This window comes from Pinus tabuliformis, chromosome 9, assembly GCF_031772625.1.
Source record: "Pinus tabuliformis cultivar Carrire ecotype Pingquan chromosome 9, CPIR1, whole genome shotgun sequence".
Lineage (NCBI taxonomy): Eukaryota > Viridiplantae > Streptophyta > Pinopsida > Pinales > Pinaceae > Pinus > Pinus tabuliformis.
In genome coordinates this window covers 620,930,571-620,949,923 of record NC_142307.1, presented here as the reverse complement: position 1 = coordinate 620,949,923, position 19,353 = coordinate 620,930,571, and positions in this window count along the sequence as shown.

The window sequence follows — 19,353 nt, the reverse complement described above, 5'->3', positions numbered from 1 at the left end:
TATTTACAGTATTTGATAGGAATTCAAAAACTAAAGGGTGATAAAGGTCATGCTGAGTATCTTCTTCATAATCTGGAAGAAGGGAACGATGGTGGCAATCTTTCCATGGTGTCCCCTCAATCAACATTGATTGTAGGATTCCTTCGTCAGTCCCATGCACTTTCGACCAAGGATCTAATGGGGTACCATATTCTCTAGACCTATCTACCCAAACACTTGACGAGCGTTGACTTGGGTTCGCCTCCCATGCCTGAAACATTGATTGCTACAATATTTCTATTGGGCTTGGGGGCAAAACCATTGCATGATCCATGTCAATATCGTCTTCTGCGACCTTCGTGGAAGATATCATGTTGCAGGCTGCTACCAATGCTATTTCTCCTATATAGATGGGAGGTGGAAGTGCGAAAGTTCCCATTAATGTGGGGTCTTTCAGTAGGCCTACTCCGATATCTTGAAGCGAATGGTTGCTTCCATGGATCATGGGAAGGCTTCCTGTAACTTGTGAACCATTAGGGAGGAAGTTTTGTTGGTTGACGATCGTAATGCCTCCTTGAAAAGGGAATGCGATCTTCCTAAAATAAGTCGACACCACAGCCGCCATGGCATATATCCATGGTCTTCCTAGTAGGATGTTGTAGTCAAGATTCCCATCGATGACTTCAACATCTATTTCTACTGTTTTTCCGCCTAGTTCAACCTTCAAGTTATTTAGGATACCATACGGGGTGTACGTCCTTCCGTCGAATGCTTTTAGTGTCGTCGAAGATCGCGACAAGGTTGGAGACCCTAAAGTTTTCCAGCAACTCATCGACATGATACATGTAGATTCCCCCTCATCAATAATTGTTCGGTGAACAGTTTTGTTGAGGGCTTTCACTTGAATAAGGAAAGCTAGTTGAGCTGGTAACTGAGGATCGTATCCTTTGTGGTCGAAGGATACAAGATTGGAATCCTTAGGATCAACCCCACCAATAGCCGATAACAACGCCTGCCTTTGGGATGGACAATTTTGTAGTACTTCAAGAGTCGACATAGTGGATGGCAATTGGGCCAAATCTTCCACTATGTTATAATGCTGCGCCGCTCTGGCGTGAGGATTAAATGTCGACTTATGTACTACTCCCTTTGGCGGTTTTATTGTTAATTCAGGAATGATGGGCGGTACAACTTCTGTCGAAGTTGTTGTCGAACTACTAGGTTGATCTTTACCTTTGTCGTTCGACAGCTGCAGATTCCCGTAATCTTTGTTCCTTGTCGAAATCAAAGCATCATTCTGTTGCTTAGAGATCGACAACATTAGCACTTGCGACGGGGAAGCATTTCCACTATCAACCAGATTTTGACCTGGATTGGGAAACGGATCAGTTAACACAGCTGAGGTTTGCGAACTTTTGAAGAACCTTTTAAGCTCAGCTTTGTATGGACATTCTCTCGTCCAATGATCCTCATCACATATCTGACACCCTGAGGGGGGTGGTTTCCTATTTCCAGGAGGGTTTGAAGGAGTTTTTTCAGGGGATGACTCACCCTGTTTCTTCTTCTTCCCTTTGTTTTTCTTCTTCTTGCTTCCTGGTTGATTGGTTTCTTTGCCTTTATCTCTTGATACGGCATTTACTTCCGAAGCAAGAATTTCTTCTTTTGCATTTTGATCTGAAGCCTTACAGGCTTTCTTAGACGAAGCCTTTGTCGATTTCGCGTTTGCTGTGCCAATCACACCATCGCCGGCATGAGAGTCACTATTTGATTTAGGAGGAGGAGGATTTGAGAATTCCGGTCTAGGGGCGTCAGGTATTTTGTCGTAGAGCATGCCAAACTGAGTGTATACTAAGTCTAGATATTGTGCACGAGCAATAACTTGCTCCTCTGTTACGACTCCCCCCTTGGCCACATCTTTCGTTATGGCAGGAAGTAACGACTTGATAAACCATTCAGCTAATAGCTGATCGGGAACGTATGTTTTCACCATCCTACGACGACGATGCCACTCATGTATATGATCGGATATATGAGTGGCTGTTGTCTGCTTGAAGTTGGTTAATATTTCCGTTCCCGTTTCATACCTTATCGGTAATTGAAAATGGGTTAAGAAAGTCGTGGCTAGGGAGCTGAAATTGTCGAAAGAGGCTCTAGGTAATTCAATATACCATTTAGCCGCTGGACCCGTTAACGTCCTCTGAAAAATGCGAAGCCTTATCGAATCATCGTTCAGGGTGTTTGATGAACACCACAGATGAAAAGTCATCACGTGATTTGATGGGTCTTCACCTGGATTTCCATTAAATTTAGGAATGTCCGAGGGAAGTTTGTGAGGAATCGCTGGCCACCAAGGGGCGTAAGCAATTGGATCGTTTGTTAACCAGTGTAAATCGGGTAACTCTAAAGTTGCCACGAATGGTAACTGTTGATTCAGGTTAGGTGAAGCATATCCAGGGTACGATGGAATCGCCTGAGCAATAGGCCTTTGCATACCAGCATAATGTAATTGATGTTGGTATGACTGATACGGTTGGTGGACTTGACCACTATAAAGTGGTTGGTTTTGACCGTTTTGAATGTACGGTTGTCCACTGTTCGCAAAGATCTGCTGCTCAGAACCTTGGTACACTTGCTGGAATTGTGGTTATTGGTATTGCACCAGCCACGGTTGTGAAGCCATGTTCTGTTGCGCTATGCTAACCGTCGGACCAAGATGTGGGGTAATTTTACCCGTTTGGACCTGTGTCGCCCCACCAGTTGGCGATTGTGGTTGTGTCACAGGGTCAAGGGGTTGTTGCATTACAACCTGAGAAATCTGAGGCTGACATACAACAGGCATCGTTTGAACTTGTGACACTGTTACAATAGCTGGTGTTGTCGGGATGTTCGACATAGGTACACATTTTTGCATAGAATACACAACTCTTGGTTGTTGGGGTAGCATAGGTACCCAACTACTTGTCATAACTCCAGTATAACCTGAATACTGTTGAGAACTCCCGTATGGATATCCTCCCAGAGGGGGTAATGAAAGGGCATACTGCCCCCCATACTGTGGCAACCCGGAACTCAAGGGAATTGTTTGTCTTTAGGGACTGGATTGCCCAAATTGACCCCCAAAGGGATCAATCTGGCGAGTCTCAACATAAGAGTTGCCGGATATTATTCCGGAGGAACAAACTGGAACAGACCACACTGTCGAAATAGTCCCTGGATGGACTCCTTCTAGCGGTTGTGAGCTAGTTGGGACAGATGGTACGCCGGCAAACATCGTCGGAGTGACGGCAGGGAGTTCTGCTGTCGCTCTGTCGTTCGACACAGTCCTAGATGTTGACGGTTGTTCAGACATTTTGAGTCTATCCAATAGATTGCCTAGCGACTCTACAGGAACTTCCACTGGTGATAGACTAACTTCTGATGTAGAAGAAAATAGAGTGACCCCTACTCCAAAATGGGTTGGAGTACTTGCTTGCGGATCTTATACAATTTCTTCTATCGCAATCAAACCAGGTGGAAGAGGAAGAACGTCAGGTCCGTAAAATATTTCTGGTGCCGAAGAAGGGGTTGAATCGACAACGACAGTTGTTTGAGGAACAAGACTCTCTGGACCGGTTACAGATGGAACTGGTTCAGAAACACAAGTATTTGTTCCCAAACTAGGATTAGTATCACTGTTCCTCTGTGGCTGTTGAACTTCTTCAATAGAGGCAGGGTTTCCAGAAATGTTTGGAGTAACCGGAATCTCAGATGTTGTTGGAACACTTGTTCTAACTTTGATAGGAGATTTCGAACCGGTTAAACGAGTTCGCTTTGTCCGTACTGTTTTCGATTCCGGAGACAAAGATGGTTGACTCGTAAGCCTCTGCGAACGACGGGGTTTCAATTGACTTTCTTCCACGATTGCAGATTACTCAATCAACCAAAATACAAAAGTGGAAAGTGTTTCCGAATTGAATGAATTTTTTAGACGCTTTAGACACAACTTGCTTTTTCACTTTTAAAGAGTCGAGAAAAAGCTAAAGATGACTCTAGTCTCCTTCGATGTTTTAACGAGCCCGAAGTGACAAATGCTCAGATGGACTTTTTATGTTATAGAGTCTGAAAAAGGCCAAAAGAAACTGCTCTGGAGTTCTAAGCAGAGGGTGTGCCAAACTTTTCGCAAAACCGCAGAATACTTTTTAAGGTACGGGCGGTCGATCTTCCTGAATGCTGTGTTCAGTGCATTGCGATCAGTAGGGCGGCTGACACGGCTTCCTAAGGATAAAGGTTATATTCCTATAGGGGTCTCCCAATATATACGCGACGGTACGTGGGAGCACAATCCGTACTGGCGCTATCGTCCCTCAGGAGGAATCACTCACCTTCCACGAGATCGATAGTCACCAGGCTTAACGATTCCGGAACACGTCTCTAGCCTAGATCTCTATGTTGTGCGTTATGTTGCAGAGCGTTGTTAAGTTCATTCAGTTTATTTGAAGTTGATCTTTTTAGAAGTTTGCCTTTCTGGATCACCACGAGATGTATGGTACAATTCCTAAATGCAGTCTAAGATGATAAGCAAGCTTTATATCTTTTCAACTTTGAAAATCCTAGCTACTAAGGGAAAATAAAGACACCATCTTTTCTCAAAGAGCACTCAGCACACTCTAATGCACTTTTCCTAAATCAGGCATGCAAACTATCAAAATGCAAATGCACAATGCAGGTGTTTTTTTTCCGCTTTCTTAGTATTTATGCCTACAAGGAAAGCTTTTTGTACAACTTTGAATTTGCTTTTAAATGACAGATACAAACAAGTTTACTTTTTCGAAATCAGAAAGGGTAGAAGAGAATACAACACTTTGCGACTTTCGAAATGAACACTTGTTTCGACACTTAAAAGAGACAAACTCAAACCAATAAGCAAAAGAAAATGTATAATCAACTGTAAACAACCAATGAACTCTCTCCTAAGATCACAATCAACAGATCTGAATCAAGGGCTAAAGGATGATTATTTCACTCATGCAAAGGAAAACTGTAAATGACGCCACAAACACATAAAAACACTCACAGTCTTTTTGTACAAAAGGAGGTGGAATTTAAGTAGAGAAAAGGAGTTATCAGACTGGTACCTATGCTGGTTACAGGCTGCAAAAATCAGAGATCAAAACAGGGCAACAGAGAGCAGAGAACCCCAGCTGCACAAGGCAAAACTGGATCAACGCAACCTCAACACTGGGGTTTTGACATTCAGCGCAGGTGGCCTTCACGGGACCTGCGTTGAAATGCAGAATCCCTTCACAGGGTTCGCGCTGAACGAGAAACGAGAGTTTCTCACTGGGTTCTGGGTCACAGATTGCTAATTAATCAACGGTTTCAGGCCAAATAAAAGCAACAAGCAAGGTACAATCAAAGGGATGCTTTGAGAGGGTACTAAGATCTATCACAAAGGATCATCAAATCATTTGTGAGTCCATTGTTCAGACCATAGACAAATCCAGTGATTGGATCAAGGCAGCAACTGTCTACTTTGCAACTGAGAATAGCAGAAGCAGTTCGATTGTTGCTGTTGAGTCTATGAAACAAACAATGATAGAGACACAAATAAAATGACTAAAACAAATCTCCCCAGCGGAGTCGCCAATTTGTTGTGGGGAAAAATGCCTATGCAGGACGATCCTATCCACCTAAGGTGTGACAGTGCCTTAGCAACAAACAGAGACAGCTATTCTAGTATTCTTCCTTTATGAATTAAGAATGAAGAGAGATAGATGGACTAACCGGTGTCTTCCGTTTGTCCCTCGATCCAGTTTCTCTTCTCTTTGGGAGTTCACAGCTACTTGTCCTCTCGCTCGCCCAGCTTCAACAGGTCTCTGCAAGATTACAAGAGAAGAACACTACACAAAGACATAGATTCATAAACATAACTAGTTCAGGATTAGAAGTAAACTAAACATACTAATGCAATCATACATCAAAGATACATCAGTATATAGGAGAAACCAAGATAGCTTTATTGATGAATAATAATGTTCAGGAAGAGATACAACCCAGAGGGCTCCAATCCAGCATCTCCTTCCCAGCAAAATGGAATTCCTATCTTCACCTCCCTTCAAAGCATTAAGCACCCAATGATTCCAGTCTCAAACCAACAACAATTCTTTGCAATAACAAAATTCCAGCCTCTAGTTCTCATGGAGGAGAGATCCATATATAGATGTTTTGGAGAGAGGATGAGTCAGCTTGAGATCTAACTAGTGTCCTCTCCCTTTGTTAGTTCTTGATTCCACTTGGAGGTTCTTGCTTCCACTTGGAGATTTGGAACCTCTTACTCATCACCAGTCGAATTCCCTGAGGCAAGTGTCATTTTGGAAGCTTCCTGGGTTTTGACACCTTGAGAAATGAGCTTGCCACATGTCCACTCTCGCTCAGCGCAGGTAGCCAGTGTTGGCTTTGACATTCAGCGCAGGTAGCCAGTGTTGGCTTTGACATTCAGCGCAGATAGTCAGTGGAGCCATTGACATGATCCTGAATTGACTTGTTTTTGAGCAGTTTCTGGTGGAGAACTTCTGTGAATTGTTGTGGTTTGTTAGCCTTGTTCCTCTAGGGGTAGGAACAACATGTTTAGGGACTTTGGATCCCTTAGATTATGGACATTTCATGCTCAATGCTGTAAGGCACAAAAATGTCTATAACAATACTTGTACCACCACAAGTACCTGTATCTGAACTGGTACCTGTACCTGTACCTATAATATCACATGTACATTGCTGCAACCTGTGAACAATCTCCATATACCTGACATCCTACTAACCTGCCTGCAAGATCCTATCCTGTAAGTCTGTCCCATAGGAGCTCATAGCTGCCAAGTGGTGTACATGTACCCATATATTGAGTGCGTCTGCCACCCTATTCTCTTTACCCTTGATGTACCTAATCTCAAAATCAAAATCATTGATCGTGGCCAACCATCTAGCCTGCCCGATGTTCAGATTCAGTTGGTCAAATAAATACCTCAACCCAATATGATCACTCAGAAGTAAAAATCTCTTTCCAAGAAGATATTTCCTCCACATATTCAATGCATGTATAATCACTGCTAACTCAAGATCATGTGTTGGGTAGTTCTACTCATGCTCATTTAGTTTTCGGAACTCATAGAATACCACATGTCCATCTTGCATAAGGACTCTCCAGAGGCTGATGACAAGGGTTGATGTAAGCATGTGGACCACACTTCTAATACTTGTGGAATGCCAGGGAAATCTCTAAGAAGGTGATCACCCTTACAAAGCATGCAGGGGAATTTAAATTTACGAGGATGGTTGGAAAGTTTCTCGACATTAGTTGCTTTAATAACAATGTTTTCTTAGTTTCATCCTTGCTTATTTTTCTTCTTCTTCATCATCCTTTTCTTTTTCTTCTTAGCTTCCTCGTTACTTGAATCAAGACTTTCACCAGGCGAGGAGGAAGGAAAGGATGAAGAAACAATAGGTGAAGAAGGAAAAGAAGGCAAAGGGTCAACTTTAGGATCAACTTGAGGTTGATGTCATTCAGGTGGAGGACTAATTGGTTGAGAAGTAGTTTGAAAATTTGGAAGAAAGGAGGTTGAAAACGAGCAAATTGGTAAACCAATGGTAAGGGACAACGTAAGGAGCACCAATATTTTCAAAAGAAGGTAAAAGATTAGGATTCTCGCCAAAAGGGTTTCCTTAACTGGTAGACTCAAGAACTTTTGCCATTAGTCTCAATCTAAGATCTACTAGGGAGTTGTTCCACGGTCAATTAATTGATCTTAGAAATTAAAGACACAAATAAAACAAAACAGGGGTAACTAGGCAAAAAGGTTTACCAAGCCATTGTGAAATGTAATATACCATTTCTAGTACGTGTAGGAAATCTCCCCAAATGATGTGTTTGGTGTATCATAATAGACAAAGTGACCAACTCAGTTACCTATGGTAGGATAGCAACCTATAGGGGACTTCCAAAATATACTCGGAGGAATGTGAAAGTGCAGTTTATGGTAGTGTTGTCTAATGCATCCTATATGATAGGAAGTATTCTAATATGCTTTTCATACATGGAGTGCCATCTTATATACCCGAAGGTATGTGGGGAAAAATTTGATATAATTACGTACATGGAATACATATTACCCCCAAATGTAACGTAGGCAAGTAACAACAACTCCTACATTTAAAGACCCGTGATCACTTTTCTTGCCTAGACCTCAATGTATGTTGTTAATGTTCCAAATTCTCCTTATATTGATTGAGTAAATTTTAGAGTTTATCTTCAATTATGTTTTAGTTTCAAGGCTCATGGCACAATTTCACCTGAGTTCCCTATAATTCAATCTAGTATGATGAAAATAACTCTTTTTTCAATGAAAATCTATCTATAGGAGGGAAGAAAGAAATAATAATTCAACATACAATAATGTAGAAAACAAGGCTTCCTAAATATATCTTTCAATTTCACTTTCCAATTCAAAATGTGAAAGCCTTAGAATATGCCAAATCATGCAATGTAAACTATGCACAGTTCCCCTCAAAAGTATGCAAATGTAATCTATGCACAATTTCCTTTCTTGTTGTGAAGATGAGAATTTTAACTATGCAAGTATAATTATTAAAAAAAACACAAGATGATTCCAAATCAATAAAAGAACAACATAACAAGATGACTTGTGAACAAAAATACCTTCTTTCACTAATTCAATGAAAGAACCAATCAAGTGCAAGTAAAGGAAATTCCCAATGAAATCAAATGTAATCTAAGATTTCATTAACAAAGGACTAAAATTGAAATTGGATGAGAATTCCAAAGATCAAAAGAGATGACGCTCAAAGGCCATTAACACTCATACACTCATACACCAAATTGTTAAGAAACTGAAAAATTTCTTTTCTTTTCCTTTCCACTTTTAAATGTAGTGAAAATGAAAATGAAGCTAGATCATTGACCAAAAGAACTCACATATAATGCAACTATAATATGAAAATCCATTTTATCAAATCAATAATCAAGCTCAAGTGTTTACAACCCTAATGACAAGAAGAAATAAAAAAATAAACAAACTCTCCTCAAAGGCTAATAAAATCAAATGTAAACAATATGATGAATTTTTAGAGACATAGAGAAACTTAGAGAATAAACAAAAACTTGATGGACCAAAGAAGAATTAGGAGAAAGGAAAAGGAATGCAATTTTTTTCATCCTAGAGGATCAACACAAGTTTAGAACAAAGACCAGTGAGATACAACGTAGTTCTAGAGAGGAGAGGATGCGTTGGGGCGCTATGTTTTAGAATAAAAAGTGCACTGGGGAAAGTTTGGTCAAAATATGACACAAGAAACCCAACCAAGCTCAAAGATCGTTTTCTTAAGGTCAATTACTGTATGAATAAGGCAATCAAGGTCGCTTTGAAAGGTGAAAAATCATAAGGCCAAGGAAACCACTAAGGGAAATATCAATCCCCAGTATGGTTGCCAATTTTTTATATGTAAAATTCGCTCCTGCGGACAAAAATGAACTGCCTAGATCCATGGGTCTGATCTAGAAAAAAAAGGACAAAAATATCAATGTTTTCCTTAGAGATATTATACTACAGATAAGAGACCTGCCTGGAATCCGTAGCAATTCCTCCTCTTCTCTTCGCTTCTAAGTTCCAATCCTAGCTCCTTGTGCTATAAATGGAACTTGCAATAATCACTAAAACAAACAAAGGAACTACAATATCCACATAATATAATCCAATGTCTCTATTCAATGAGTTAAAATAACATTGGAATACAAAAGCATAAGCATAACACAATTATAGGAAAACAATATGATTTTTGTATTAATAAATAAAGGAGAGAGTTACAACCACATATAGAAGCTGACTTTGTAGATGTCTCCCCAAATGTCTTGTCCTTCCTTTCCACAAATAAAACATTCACACTCAACCCTAATTCAAATGGATGATGATTCCTTAAGCTCAAAGCAACAACATGAGAGCACTAGAAAGCTCTAAAATCCTACCCGTTAATATCCAAAATCCATCCTAGACTCTATGGGAGGCAATAAATTTATAGGGTAAATATGATAGTTTAGGATTTACCAATCTAGGCTTGAGATTCACTTATGAGGGAGGATAAGCTCAATGTTGGGTGTGTGATATATTCTTTCCATGACTAGTCGCACATGTGGAGGGGTGACAACCCTCCCTGTTCGTTGTGCCGGGTGTATTCCCCCCTGTACAGGGTCCAAGGCAGCACCTTGAGATTTTTTTTTTGGACCCTATATTAGGTGGCTGGACCTACCTATGGTTTTGTGCATGGGTTTTGCACATGGTTTTGGGCATTATGGTTTTCTGCCCATGGTATTTTGTAGATCCAGTCAAGGGAACTACAATTATGTTCTAATTTAGGGTTAATGGATTGGGCTTTATGAATGCTTCGACATGTATATTTATGTATTGTAACATTGAAAGGAACATAATGAAAAGTTAATCTAGCGGTTTTGGGATCCAAAGGAAAACCTCTGTGTATTTTTTGTGTTTCTCGCCATCGTATATTTTCTATTTTTAAGAATTTGTTTGTAGGTAATTTCTATACAAGGTTAAAACTTACATTTGGTATCAGAGTTGTTTCGACTTCAAGGGGACACCTTTGATGTTGAGGGTTTTTTTGCTTGGGCCTGTGGTAGACCTTGTTCAGTGGGAGATATGAAGGATTGATTCTTGCGGTGAAATAATATGGCGAGCAGTGGAAAAATAAATACTGAGAAATTTAATGGTTAGAGTTTTGAGTTGTGGAAGCTCGAGATGGAGGATCTATTGGTAGATAAAGATTAGTGGACCATGGTAGATCCAGGTACTAAACCAATGACAATGTCAGCAGAAGACTACGTGAAGTTGGATCGGAAGGAAAAGAGCACAATACAGTTGTGTATCTTAGATTCAGTATTATTGAATGTATAAGGGGAAGCTATGACGAAGGATTTGTGGGTCAAGTTAGGGACTTTGTACCAATCTAAGTCTCTGGGGAACAAATTATTCTTATGAAAAAAGATGCATAACTTGAGGATGAAGGATGGAGACTCGGTGACAGAGCATCTAAACGCATTTAATACTGTGGTAAAACAATTGTTATTTGTTGATATAAAAATTTCAAATGAAGATAAGTGCATCAATTTGTCATATTCTCTACCAGATTCATGAGATAATATAGTTGTTGCAATAGGTAGAAATACAACTAACTTGAAGTTTGATGAAATAGTCTCATCCTTGCTACTGGAGGAGATGAGATGGAAAAATATGAAGAGCCAGAATGGATATGCCTTGTCTGTATGAGGATGGTCCCATAATAGAAATAAAAATAAATCCTTTAGTGGGAGATCTAAATCTAGAGGGAGATCTAAATCTCCAAGAAAACCTGTAAAGGTACATTGGAAATACGGAAAGGAAGGGCACTACAAAAAGGACTGTAGATCTAAAGCTCTTGAGAAAGGAAAGGGATCTGATAATTCTCCTTAGATGAAGGTGGGGATGTGTACTTCGCTTCTTTTTAAGTACACATGTAGATCATGAGGCATGGTTGATTGACTTAGGTGCATCTTTCACTTCACTCCTTATAGGGAGTGGTTCTCCTAGTATGAGAAATATGATGGTGGTGATTTATTCTTAGGGGATGATAGGAAGGCTAGAATCATCGAACATGGAAAATTCAAGTTGAAGTTGCAAGGTGGAAGGATTATAACATTTCCAGTTGTTCTGCATATTCTTGCATTGGCCAGAAATCTGATTTCTGTAAGTAAGATGGATGATGCAGGTGTAAAAATAGTGTTCGAGAAAGATACTGGCAAGATGGTTCGGGGAGCACTGGTATTGATGTGAAGAGTTCAGATTGGAATTCTGTACAAAATTCTCAGTAGTGTTGTTATTGATGAGTGCAACAGTTCTGTGGTTCCTAAAAGTGAAGCATAAAATCTAGTGGTCTCTGGGGAAAAGACCATGTTATGGCATCAAAGGCTTGGACATATTGGAGAGAAGGACCTTCAAATACTTCATGGTAATGGTATGGTAGAAAGTATGTCTAATTTTTCTTTGGATTTCGATTCCTATGAACATTGTGTATATGGGAAGCAAAATTAGGTGAGTTTCCCCTCTGGTGCTAAGAGGGCAAAAGGGATATTAGAGCTTGCACAGTGATGTGTTTGGACCTGTGTCGGTTCCATCACTAGGTAATTATGTGTACTATCTATAATTTACATATGACTTCTCAAGGAATACATGGATATATTTCCTCAGGAAGAAATATGAAGTCATTGACATGTTTAAAGAATTTAAATCTCTGGTGAAAAACTAGACAAAGAAGAAGATAAAGGTGTTGAGGACAGATAATTATGGAGAGTTATACAAGAAGGAATTCGAAGAGTTCTGTAAGAAGTGTGGTATAGCACGGCAGAATACTACTCCATACACACTGCAGAAAAACGGAGTTGCAAAAGGAATGAACAAGACATTGATGGAAAAGGAAAGAAGCATGCTTAGTGGTGCCGGGTTAGAACAATAATTCTGGGCAGAGGCAGTGGAGACTACATGTTACCTGGTTAATAGATCACCTTCATTAGCATTGGAGGATAAGTATCGACATGAGGTATGGACTGGTAAGAAACCCTCTCTTTCACATATGAGGGTATTTGACTGTGATGCATATGTACATGTTGCAAAGGATAAAAGAACCAAGCTTGATATTAAATATGAAAGGTGCATCTTTATTGGGTACAAAGATGGTTTAAAAGGTTATAAGCTTTGGAACCCAGAAACAAGGAAGGTTGTGTACAACTGAGATGTGGTGTTTAGAGATGTGAAAGATGTTATTAAACATGAAGTCTTACCAAAGGAATCTGAGAAGACAAAGTTTGAGCTAAAAGAGGAAGAATCAAACTTTACAAATGAACAATAATCAGAAGATGAAAAGCCACAAACTCCAGCTGTGAGAAGATCAGTTCGAGAAAGAAGGCAACCAAAAAGATATAGTCCATCTGATTTTTGTTAAAATTTTGCTTTATCTATTACTGATGATGATCCCAGAACTGTCAGGGAGGTAGTAGATTCAGAGGATGGAAGACTTTGGAAATAGGCCATGGTTGATGAAATTGCATTTTTGGACAAAAATGAGGCTTGGGATCTGGTGGAGTTTCCATCTGGAAGGAAACCCATTGGAAGAAAATGGGTGTTTAAGAAGAAGATTAATGCAAAAGGCAAGGTGGAGAAATACAAAGCTCGGTTGGTAGCAAAAGGTTATTCCCAGGTGTTGGGAATTGATTTTGGTGATATTTTTTCTCCTGTTGCAAAGGTAGCTTCTATTAGATTACTTTCATCTGTTGTTGCTTCTTTTGATTTTGAGGTAGAAAAAATGGATGTGAAGAAAAAATTTCTTCATGGGAACTTGGCTTCGCTAGAATCAAAGCAGATCACTGTGTGTATTTTTTAAATTAATCGGTGACCATGTTATTTATCTAGTCTTGTATGTGGATGATATGTTGCTGATTGGAAATGACAGATAAATTATCAGGATTTGAAGACCCAATTATCCTCCAAATTTGACATGAAGGATCTTGGTGCTAAAAACTATATTTTGGGCATGGAAATTAAACAAGACCAAGCAAATAGGAAGCTCTGGTTAACCCAGAGGAAGTATGTCGAGATAATACTACAAAGGTTTAATATGCATGATAGTAAACCAGTCAAGGTTCTTATTCCTGTAGGTGTAAATTTATTTGTTGAACAGTCTTCCATATGCAAGTGCAGTCGATAGCTTGATGTATGCAATGGTCTGTACTAGATTAGACATTGCACATGTAGTGGGAGTATTGAGCAGGTTTATGTCAAAACCAGGGAAGGAGCATTGGACCCCAACGAAGCAATTTTTCAGGTATTTACATGGCACTAGTGACTATGGTGTATGCTACCAAGGAAGGCCAATATTGGTCAAAGTTTTGTACATCCGTGGTTTTTTTTATGCAAACTGGGCTGGATATTTGGATCACGGAAGATCTACAAGTGGGTATGTGTTTAACCTATTTGGAGGTGCAGTTAGTTGGATGAGCAATAGACAGTCTGTAGTGGCACTTTCAACTACAAAGGCATAATACATGGTAGCCACTCATGTAAGCAAGGAAGTGGTTTGGTTGCAGATATTGTGTCCAAGTATGGGGGTTAGTACAATGAGATATAAGGATAGGCCATGACAACCAAAGTGCAATTTTCTTGGCAAATAACCGTACTTATCATTAAAAAAGAAAACACATTGATGTTCAATATCACTTTGAAGAATGTCGTAGATGCATTGACAAAGTCTGTGAGCATTGATAAGTTTTCTTGGTGTAGAGAAACAATGGTGGTTGCAGGGCTGGACCAATGGCTAAGATCTCCTGTGACCCCCTGTGTGGAAAAGAAAAAAACAAGTTGGAGAATGTTGGGTGTGTGTTATATTCTTTCTATGACTAGTCGAACGCATGGGGGGTTGACAGGGGGGGCGACAATCCCCTTGTTCGTTGTGCTATGCACATCTCCCCCCGTCGAGGGGTTTCGGGGCAACGCCCCATGAATTTTTTTTTGGACCCTATATTAGATGGGAAGACCTACCTATGGTTTTGTGCATGGGTTTTGCACATGGTTTTGGGCATGATGATTTTATGCCCATGGTATTTTGTAGATCAAGTCAAGGGAACTACTATTATGTTCTAATCTAGGACTAATGTATTGGGGTTTATAAATGCTTCGGCATGTATATATATGTATTGTGACATTGAAAGGAACATAATGAAAAATCAATCTGGTAGTCCCCGTTTTTGGATCCAAGAGAAAATATCTATGTATTTTTTGTGTTTCTCACCATTGTATATTTTCTATTTTTAAGAATTTGTTTGTAGGTAATTTCTATACAAGGTTAAAGCCTACACTCAAGGGATAAGAGATAAGATCACTAGAGTAGGATCAAATAGGAATTTGAGATATCTATCCATGGCAAATGGTTAAAACCACCTTAGAAGCTTATGGAAGGAGAAGATTCAATTTTATTTTTTATTTTTCCCAAAATTATAGAATCAACGCACCTGCAGAATGGAGTAACCTGTGCTGATCAACATAGATTCTTAATTATGCAACTCGCATCCAACACAGGTGGAAAAACATGAAGGATGTGTCAGGCTAAAAACATGGTTTTTAAGCAGATAGACCCAAAAACTCAAACCTTTTGGAGAGACATGGTTAGGGATTTACAAATGGATTATGACAATGTGTTCAAGGATGTTGATTGATATAGTTTTCAGGAATTTTGGGATGATGTGACAAAATAGCCTGTAACACTCCTAATCCCATGCTAAAGTGACACCTTGAAGTTCTTTCTGAGTACACTATATTACCTTCCTAGTCTACGTCAGTGTAGCCCACCAACCTGATATTATCACCTTGAGCATATTTTATCACATACTCGATTGTATCATGCGAATACTGCAATACATGCTTTACCACTGTCTAATACACTTTCTTCGGTTCCACCATGAAATGACTAAGGGAGTTTAATAAATAGGTTACATATGGCCCGGTGTTGACTAAATACATGAGAGATCCAATCAATTGCTTGTATAAGGTGGTGTCCATATCCTTCTCCCTAGATGCATCTACCTTCCTCCAATTCACGATCATGGGTGTAGACATGGCTCTGTAATCCTCCATCCTGAACCTCCACAGGATCTCGATGCAGTATTTCCCTTTCTAAAGGAAAATATCTCCATTTGTTTTCCACACCTCCATTCTTATAAAATAGTGCATAATCCCCAAATCCTTGACCTCAAACTCTGTTGCAATATCCCTCTTGCACTCCTCTATGAGCCCCAGTAAGCTTGTTAGAAATAATTCTCCACATATAGAACAATAGAGAACCTCACCCCCAACCACCAAGTAGTATAGGTTTGCATCTTCCTCTCTCTTCACAAAGCCCATGCCTTGAAAGTGTCTGTCAATGCACTCATACCATGCCTTAGGAGCTTGCTTGAGCCAATACAAGGCTCTCTTCAACATGCACTCGCGGGTCCCTCTGTTTTGTGCTACAAAAACCTATGGTTCTATGTATACCTCATTTTCCACATCACCATTAAGGAATGTTGTCTTGGCATCCATTTGATGGATCTTCCATCCCATCTATGCTACGAATGAGATAACAGATCATATAAAAGTATATCTGGCCACATGAGAAAATGTCTCTTCATAGTCTATTCCCTCTTTCTAAGAGAACCCCTTTGCCACAAACCTCTCCTTGTATTTATTTGTTCTTCCATATGCACCATGATTGACCTTAAAGATATGAAGTAATGGAAAGAATTGCCTTATTTATCGGTCTAGGCATAACCTCCTTCACATCATTTTGTATGATTGAGGTATACTCCTCAATCATCGCATCTCACCACACTTGCTAATGTGTGGCTTCTTGATAGATGGAAGGATCAATATCTACTAACTAAGTAACCAATGCTATGTAGCCAATGTACTTGTTTAGTTATCTCTACTATCTACTTTCCATCATTGGAGCTCCCACAAACTCCTGAGAAACCCTGAGCATTTTCTAAATCTCATGGCTCCTCCTACCAACTGTAGAGGATGGAATGGCAACCTCCATGTCCTCTTGATGTACCTCTCTGATTTTCTACATCTACTTATGCACACTCTGAGAAATCTCAGGAACCCATACTCCTAAACATGTGCTTGTATTGGTGGTTGTACTTGTGCTCTGTTGACCTTGATCCTACTGCTCAACTCTCGGAGCTTATGATGGTTGCTCACTTTGAACATCTGCTGATGGAAAATCTTTGGACCTCTTGTATTTCTTTTCATCCATGAAATTGACATCTTGCCTGATAATAATCCTCATAGCCCCTAGAATGAATACCCGATAGGTCTTTGAGGTCTCATTGCACCCCACTATTTACCCCTCTCTGTAGTCTAATCCAACTTGGAACATGTATCTTCTAGAGTGTGACAATATGCCAAACTTCCAAATGTCCTGAAATGGATGACATTTGGCTTCTTCCCTGTGAATGCCTCCTCCAGTGTCATCTTGCCTAATTCCTGATTTAGAACCATATTTTGTATATAAATTGCTATACTACATGCATCTACCCATAAGTAACATGGCATATCCTGGTCATACAACATAGCTCTTGTTGCCTCCGATATAGAATAATTCTTCCTCTCAACAACCCCATTCTACTGTGGGTTGTAAGGAATTGCCCACTCTGTCTTAATTTTTCTTCCCTGGTACAAAACTCCTGGGACTCTTTCCTTGTGTACTCACCTCCATTGTGTGGTTAAATAACCTTCACCTTCCTACCTATCACATTATCCATTAGAGCTTTAAACTCCTAAAATAAACTAAAGACCTCATCCTTGGTCTTTAAGAAGTATATCGAGATCTATTTTTTCATGTGGAATGTTGAGTTTCATAGCGAATATCATGGATGCCATTCATGTTTGAAATGAGTTTTGTTACTGTAGCCCATTTGGTTGTTGTGTATGTTTAGATTAATGTATAAATAATGAACCTTGATTTTGCTATTTCTTATCAAATTACTTTATGTGTATCTGTTGAAGGGCTATTGAAGGACGAGCTATTCATATAATTTGTAGGATATGCGCATTTATTAACATATATAGAATTCTTGACTATGGAATTTTATGTGGGAAAGATGAGGAATATGCATTCTTAAGCCATGGGAATATTTGTGACACATGACCTCTGCAATAGTTTGGGTTGTAAATTCATAAGATAAGAAAGCATCCCGTAGTCATGATTCCCTACACAACCTACATAGGTTCTACAATCTCATTGCATACCTCGGTGAGACCTCACCTACTTGGGGGTGTTGCTAATGCAAGTATGCTTGGGGGTTTTGTTGGCAAACTTTTGAACCTTGGGTATTCCCCCACCTTAGTTTCACCACCGCTTTAGGTATGGAGGGATGGAAAACAATGGGAAATTTTCTATTTATCAAATCTCTTTGGCTTACCCATTTAATTATTTGGTTACGTTTTTAGTTGGTGGATGTTAGGTTGTTATGAACCAAACTCAACTAGGGTGTGTGGCAAACTAAACACTAGTCCCCCCTGATGGTTATTATACCCTACCGGGAGGAATTCATTCGCCATTAATTCTCAACCATCTTCCCAGTGTCAAAGATTGCTCTAGAATTATGGATCTCCTTAGTTCATGTTTGTCTTTGGTTTTATCAATATTAATCCCTTGGGTCTTTGGGCATTATGGGTATGGATTCTTGTTTCTTTAAAACATATTTAGTGTCATATTCCTAGGTAACAAATGTGTTTCCATTAGGGGTATGGGGGAACAGGTCGTCAGGGTATGCCGTGTGCCCATGCCCAAACCCAATTTGCCGCATCTATCTTTCACTCCACCACCCCCTTTGAATAAATGGGGAAGATTGTGAACTTGGAGCTTTAAGTATTGGTGACTGACAAGTTTATTCTAATTTTTAAATCCAAGTGGAGGTATCCATTTCGGTCCCTGACCATGGACACATTAGGGGAAGGGAAATCCAGTACTTGAAATCCATCACTCTTCATTATCAGATGAAAACTCTTTTAGGCAGGGTCCTGAAGGAGAAACATAAAGACCACAATGATATAATCTCTTCGTTGAATGAAATCAAGTGGGTGCAGTGATATCATCACTCCTTTCTTGCTAATTTGGATGCTCGACTTTCTCACCTTGAAAACCATCTACAATGTGAACTTAGGCCTCTTGCTCCAGCTAGAACAAGTGCTTAAGACCTAGCCCCAGTCACTCCATTAGACTCTTGATGTCATGTTTAGTCACTTGGTAGTTGTTTTATTTTATATAGTTTAGTCTATGGTAGATATCAATAACTTCTTAGTAATAATTTCTTTTACTTTTAATTATAGAATTGCGATTAATGGCCAATAGATCTAGTTTCCCTAAAAATAAAATAAGACTAAAATGTACATAAATAATACATTTTTTTACTAGTGTATAGTAAAATTTTGAAGAAATATAATTTAAATTCACAAAAAAAATTACATAAATTAAAATTTTTATTATACTTATTTTAATTAATTCTCTTAAAAGTAATTAAAATATTAAAAAAAAAACTTTCTAAAATAAATAATAAAAATAATTTTCATAACTAAAATGGCTTCAAATATTTTTTTTAAAAGAATGCTATTCCCTATATGTGAATGAACAATAATGCCTTCCCCTTGTGAAGTGAAAACTTAATTGAAATTGTAATTATAATAACATGATGGAATTAACTTTTTAACATACACTTAATTTTTAACTTTATTTTGATTTTGATTGTGTTAT